This window comes from Monodelphis domestica, chromosome 2 (assembly GCF_027887165.1).
Source record: "Monodelphis domestica isolate mMonDom1 chromosome 2, mMonDom1.pri, whole genome shotgun sequence".
Taxonomy (NCBI): Eukaryota; Metazoa; Chordata; class Mammalia; order Didelphimorphia; family Didelphidae; genus Monodelphis; species Monodelphis domestica.
In genome coordinates, this window is record NC_077228.1 from 333,811,532 (window position 1) to 333,819,308 (window position 7,777).

A 7,777-nucleotide genomic window follows, 5' to 3' on the forward strand; every position below is an offset into this window, starting at 1 on the left:
ATCTGATTTGTCTTAAACCTCAACAGTGAAAACAAGCTCAGTGTCTCTTTGAGACTCCAAATGTTGATGAATTAATATAATACAATTGTTGTGCATGGATCATAAGATCATAGACCTCTATGAGATGAGTAAATAAAGTGACCAATAATTTCAAGGGTCCACTTTGGGATGCTTTGGACTGGGGCATAAACTTAGGAATGTTCTGATAAAATTCTATGAAATTTATCATTCTAGAAAGTTCCTTAACTTGTATCTATTTTTAGAGGCATTTAAATACAAGGAGACCCTAATGATAGCTACATTAAATTATTACAATTTTGGAAATATGCATGAAATTATTGTCTTAGATTGGATTTTACTCTGAAAACAAAGATATGTTATTTAAAGAACAAATTTGAAGTTAAGATCTGGGAGCAGGAAAATGGGAAACTACAAATACTGAAGAAATGTTTGTTGAAGACTAGGCTGGGCTCCAAAGGCAAGACAAGAATAAACATGTTCATATTCTGACACACAAAATTTATTATCTGTCAGACACTAAAAGACAAAATGAATAACTAAAATAGACCTAAGCTCTGTTGAGTTTTTAACACATAGAGAGAAATTTCGTTTCTCAAAGAGTACTGTAAGAATTCAGGCCTATATGCTTGGAAGGGTCTTAAGATATCATCTACTATTCTCTACATATCTCTGTTTGAAGCTACTGCTTCTATGAAATTAAAATGCCATTAAAAATGACCCCTCATTAACAAAAGCTTAACAGTTTTATTAGGTGATAAATTTTAGTGCCTAAACTTTCCTTTTCTGTTCATTCTTTCTCCTTTGTACTCTAAAGTCCAATTTAGAACCACGTATCCCTTTTTGGATGAAAAAATATTAGTCGCAACCTCTATATGCTAATCTTTCCTATACTGGGTAAATGTTAAATTAGTCCCTTGTAATCTATTATCAGGATAACTTACTGTAAGGGTTAAATTAGGAGTTTTGACAAAATAAGGAGTAACTTTTAATAATTTAATTTTTATGAGAATATAGTAAAGTTGTAAATTAATATTATCCAGAGCAAAGAAAACTTCTAGCAGCTTTTAACTCTGATACTTCCCAACTCCTATTTCTGAAGTGTTTTATACTTAACCTATTCTTTCAATTAAAATTTCAATTTAGTTTAATTAGAATAGATAGTAAAAGAATATAGTAAAATGAATATAGTAGGGGAGAGAAATATAAAAAAGAGGTAGAGAAAGAAAATTTCCTAATGTCTATACTAGTTATCCTAAAACTATAATTACTACCTAAAACCTAAAACTACCTATATATACTTATAACTGCCTATAACTCTCACTAATAACAACCACCCCATAAAGTTCCAACCCAATACAGCCCAATCAAAACCAACCCAATAAATGTTTAATCCCACCCCAATTAAGCCTGTCAATGAAGATCACCTTCAAAAAAGTTCAAGAAAGGAAAAAAAAAACCTAACAGCCCAAACCAAAAGCCCCAAACCCCAAATTAAAAAGCCCTCTAAAGTCTAAAGCCAAAAAGCCCTCTCAGTAAGATCAGGCCCACCTTTATATTCCAGTAACTAAATGCCAACCACCAACCCAACACACTCCCAGCAGCCAACTTCCCAGCCACTGCTACCCCTAACTGTCAGCAACTGACTGCCCAACCAACCGACACTGGCCCCCTTTTATAACCTTCTCCTACCTCACTTCCTGTCTCTATGGTTCCTCCTTCCTGTCTTTATAGTTCCTCCTTCCTGTCACTGTGGGCTGGTTAATCCCTATACATTTCTATGGTAAGAGAACCTCCAGGTCCCCCGTTAAATTAAAAAAGGAATAAAGAATTCCTTAAAAATAAAAAAAAATATTAATAAACAAATCAATTGCAACCTCTATATGCTAATCTTTTCTATATTGGGTAAATGTTAAATTTGTCCCCAGTAATCTATTATCAGGATAACTTACCCATTCTCCTTTATATGTTTCTTGAAGAACTGTATTTTGAATGAATGAATAAGTATTTATTAAGATACTGCAGAAGCAAATGTAAAGGTGATATAACCCTGACCCAAAGAAGTTTATATTTTCTAAGAGGTAATATAACATATATTAGGAAATGGAGGTCAGAGAAAGGAAGCCTTGATTTGGGGAATTGTGAGTGAAGCCAAGAGTCAGTTAAAGTTTTTTCAAAAGCAGTAATAGTATTGATTTGATTACTTTCCCAAAGGGGCAGTGGGGCATATATGTTCAGTTTCAGGGCATATGATAAGATGTGTTGTTAAGGTCAAGTTCTTCAGGTCCTACATGATAGGACATTAGTCCTTCAGCTCAGGGATGATCCTCTCTTTTCCTTCCTTTCAACCTTATAAAAAGTGGCAGGTAGTCATCCTAAGTAAGTGCCATTATCTTTCATAGATGATGCCTATACTCCTATGTATTCTTTATTATCATACACCCTTTCTTAATTTTTTGACATCCTTGCCCCCTATGATTCCTGAATCTTTTTCAATCATATTTGAATATACTCTAAAGTGTTTTATACTTAACCTATTCTTTAAATTAAAAATTTAGGAAACTTTGATTAACTGTCCACAATGTGCAAGTCATTATATGACCTATTGCTTCTATTATTATTTCCTAAGATCATCTTATATTCTAATGTTTACTAGTCACCACTATTTTGTGTCACTTATGAATGAATGTGATTGCTATACCACCCTATATGGAGACAATGAAAATACTAAATGTAGCTAAATTCTTGAGAGTATTTGTTTTTGCCATTTATTCAAGACTTGTTTATCTCCTGTGTTGTTTGATTATAAATTCATTTTCCTTGCTTTTCTTTCCTGTTTTCCTTCTAATGTAAACTCAGGGTAATTTTATGACTTCCTAACACCATTAAGATGGGCAAAGATCACAACTGCAGTGATCTGATTGTTGAGAAAGCTAAAAGAATCCTTTATAATATTGGTGGATTTCTGTAATGTTGTTTTGGAAATCTATTCTCACAGCTTTAATTATCTCCTTTATCAATCAGTTTATTAACAAGAATTATTATGTGCCTATTGTATAGCAGAACTAGGAACTGGACATTCAAACACATAGAATGAAACAGTCCCTTGGGATAGTATCAATAAGTTTTTAACAGTTGGTTCTCCAGAAAAAAGTCTCATACACTCAAAAAATTTTATATATACTCAACATAATCACATATTTGTATAATTGTATAATGGATGTTTATATATGTATATATACACATACACACATATATATCCATATATACTCAACACAATTTTCAGGTTAATCTACAATTATTAGCATTTTTCTCCATCACTTTCTTAAACCTGAACAACCAACAAAACAATAAATCAAGTCCTGATTTATAGCATTTGCTGATTTCCATGGTAGAAGTCTTCACATAGAAAATTTAAAATTCACTTCATGTAAGCTAGTTGAAACTGGCTCCATCTCACCAATATGAGGAACTTACAAGTACATATATAGAATAGATATAAAGTCAATCAGAACAAATAAATACAAAAGTATTAAAATACAGGGTATTTTGGGAGAGAGAACACTGGGGTACTGGTAGATAGAGTTGAGGTGAGGTCAGGAAAGTCTTCACAAAGAAGGTAGTGCTTAAACTGCAGAGATTTTTAAGAGGTAGATGTGACAAGACTGCATTTCAGGCATGTAGGTGGCCTGTATAAAAGCCCAAAGATGGAGATAGAGTATTGCATGTGAAGAACAGACAGGCCAGTTTGTCAGGATCTCAGTGTAGGCGAGTATAGGAGGGGAAATAATTTCCATTGAGGCTACAAATATAAATTGGAATAAAGTTGTAAAGGTCTATAAAAACTAAACACAGGAGTCTATATTTTATTTAAGTGCAGAAGTTCTTAACTTTGGGGGGGGGGGGGCATAGATCCTTTTGACATTCTAGTGAAACCCTACAGACCTCAGATTGATGTTTTCTAAATTCATGATATGAAATACATAAGATTACAAAAGAATCTATTTTGTTGAAAAGTAGTTATCAAAATTTCTTAAAAACATGTTCATGGGGCCCAGGTTAAGAATTCCAGTTCTAGAGAAAGTAGGGAGCTAGTCTGAGGGAACAGGGAGTTAGGTGGTCAGAACCGTGATTAAGGAAAAGTACTTTGAAAACAGTGTGTAAGAAGGATTGGAGTAGTGACAGATGAGAGAAGGCGACTAATTAGGAGACTGTTGCAATAAGCAAGGCCAGAGGTGATGAGAACCCGAGCCAAAGCGGAAATTGCAGGAGTAGAGATAAGGAAAGGATGTAAGAGATATTATGGAGGTAGAAATGACAAGATTTGGCAACTCGTTGGATATGAAGGGTAAAGAGTAGTGAAGAGCTGAGCATAATGGTGACAAGTTTGGAAGAATGTTTTTTTGTGTTTTTTGTTGTTTTTTTTTTGACAGCTTGGGAGAAAGTAGTATATGGGAGGAAAGATGAGTTTGTTTTTTTTATCATTTTGAGTCTAGAGATGATAATTAAACTCATGGGAACTGATGAAGTCATCAAGAGAAAATTCAGAAAGAGAGAGATGTCCTAGAACAAAAGGCAAACAAATTCATGGAGATAACCCATATATCTTTATTCCAGTCATAACTTCTTTTCTAAGCACTATACCAGACATTTCCATTTGTACACTAAACATCGTACTTGACAATTTCACCAGCAACTCAAATTCAATATATTAAAAAAAAACTCCAACATTTCTTCCAACATTCCTCTTCCTAGTTTCTTCCTATTAATAATACTCAGAGTCATACAATGTTTGTGAAGTGGGATTGGAATTCAGGTCTCTAATTCTAGGATCAGGGGTCTTATCCACTGTACCACCTAGTTGCTCCCTACTTTTATGATATATGTTTATCCACTGTGCATGTCTGTATTGTGGGTTCCTTTTCTTTTTTTTTTTCCTTAGCTGGACTTCCTCAGCTACTGAATTTATTTCAAAGATCACAACATCAAATATGATAAGTCTGAGTGTCTCACCCAACAGGGACATATGAAGTAGATGAGGCTCAATAGTTCAAAGATTCTGTTCCATTACCTTGATGCCAATCAGTGATGTCCCAGTATATTGAATTCGCTACTGAGATAGTTTAGACACCTAAGCAATGCATTATAAAGACCTTTTTTAAACCAAACCTGGGATTTCAAGAGTATATGAAACTCCTGGTATGGAAACTTATACTCTTACATCACATTGGTTTCTGCATTAATACAATGTAGTCTCAAAAACTTTTGTTTTCACAGTAAAAGATTGGATGATTTGTCCAGTCATACAGCTAATCTTTGACAGAAACAGGACTTCTTGATATTGAGGCTGGCTCTCTACCTAATATGTCATCTTACCCCACATAATCTCTCTTGATATTCTAATAATGATTAAGAAAACTTAGCTGTGTTCAAATATACACTGAGACACTCAGACTGCACTGCCAGTAGCATTGTTTTATAATAGATAAGATAACCAAAGCAATTCATAATATCAAAAATATAGATTAAAATGGCATCAGAAATAGCCTAGATTTTTTTTAACATACCATTTTTCACCTTATTTCCTCCATGAATTTTTCTCTAGTGTAAGTACTTAGTGTTTTCTTTTACAACATAATGAACATGGAAATATGTATTGTATAATAATGCATATACAACCTATATCATATTACCTGATATCTAGGGGAAGAGGGAGAGAACATGGATAGAAAAAAGTTAGAAAGCTGTGTCAACATGTAATATGGAAAAAAAAAACAAAGACAATGACTGGATTGACTATGAATAATTTCTGCTTAGATGACATAAAATATACCTCTGCCCAGATGACTAAATGTGAAAGAGGACAATCAGATTTGAAGAATCCACTCCCCAGTCACCCTAGTCTCTGACTATTGGTCTTCCCCAAGCTTTTTGTCAACTCAAGAGACCTAGACATTGTCCCCGACCCTTTTCAAAAGATTTTTTAAATCATCCCTTTTCTGTATTTCACTGGAAGTTCCAACACTGTGGTTCTGTGTGGCTTCTCAGATTATAATTTGTCTGCCTTAATTAAATACCCTTATTATAATTACAATGATAGTTCTGCATTTTTTTAAGTTCAAGGGATATTTGATACCTTGGGGAGGGGAAAAGATTTATTTGGAAGTGACAGTTATGTAAAAACAAAAGATGTCTATTAAAAAAAAAAAAAACCTTGACTAAGCCCTCCCCAAATAGATTCTGTGAACTAAAATCTGGCCAAATTAGAATTCTCTAATTTTACAGATGAGGAAACTGAGGCATAGAGAGGTAAAATGACTTGTCCAGAAAACTCTTGAGAAGTTAAATGACATAGTTAAACTTCATGCTTTAAAAATATCATTTTGTCAGCTTATATGAAGGATGGGAAAGTGAGAGCAGAGATGGGATACCATAAGGCAAATTACTTTGGGGGATGAAAAGTAATGGGGGCCTTGAAGGTGGCTATATGGAGTAAGAGATGGGGTTAAATTTGAGAAATACTGTGGTGGTAGAATTATTAAGAAATAATAAATGGATAACTAGATGGATAGAGAGTCAGACCTGGAGATAGGAAGTCTTGGGTTCAAATATGAGCTCAGATACTTCCTAGTTGTGTGACCCTGGGCCAGTTATTTAATCCCCATTGCCTAGCCCTTACCACTCTTCTGCCTTGGAACTGGATGAAAGGCAAGGATTTAAAGAAAAAGAGATTGTTGGTAACCTTAGGAAAGAGCAGTTTTGGTAGAGTGGTAAGTCAGTAACCATTTTGGAAAAGGTTGATAAATGATCAGGAGAGGAAGTGGTGACAAGGAGGATAGAAAGCTTTTTACAGGAGTTTGGATATGGAAATGAAGAAATATATATGATGATAGCTTGATAAGATTGTGAAGTAAAGTGGTTTGTTTTTTAAGGGGGGAGAATATGGCTAATGCAGAAATATATTTTATATGACTTTATCTGTATAATGTGTATCATATTTCTTGCCTTCTCAGTGGGTAGGGGAGTAAAGGGAGGAAGAGAATTTGGAAATGAAAAGAATTTTTAAAAAAAGAAAATATATACAATGTTCAACACTTATGGACTTCTTGCTTCTGCAAAAGACTGTGTGGGGGTGGAGGAGATGTTGTGTCTTCTCTTACCTCTTCTTTGGGACCATGATTGTTCTTTGTAATTATGCCAGTTCATTTTTAGTTGTTTAATGGCTATTGTTCTTTCCATTTACATTGTTGTAATCATTGTACATATTGTTTACTTAGCTCTATTCTGTATCAGATCATGTAAATTTTTCCATGCTTCTCTGTATTCATCATAGTCATTATTTCATGGGGGGGCGGGGGGGAATTTCATTACATTCATGTACCATAATTTGTAAAACCAATAACCAATTGCTGGGCATATATATTCCTCCTACCCCTGTACCAGTTCATTGGTACCACAAAAAGTGCTTCTATAAACATTTTGGTGCATTTGGGGACTTTTTTTTTTTTTGGTCAATGACCTTTTTCAGGAGTATGAACCAGTTATGGAATCGGTGGGTCAAAGAGTATAAGCATTTTTGTCATTTTATTTGTATAATTCTAAATTATTTTCAAAATGGTTGTGCTGATTTACAGCTTCCCTAACAACATAATAGTATGCCCATTTTTGATAATATTTAAAATGACTATTTTTATTTTTCTCATCTTTGCTAATTTTCTGAGTATGAGAGAAAGCTTCAGGATGCTTTCATTTGCATTTC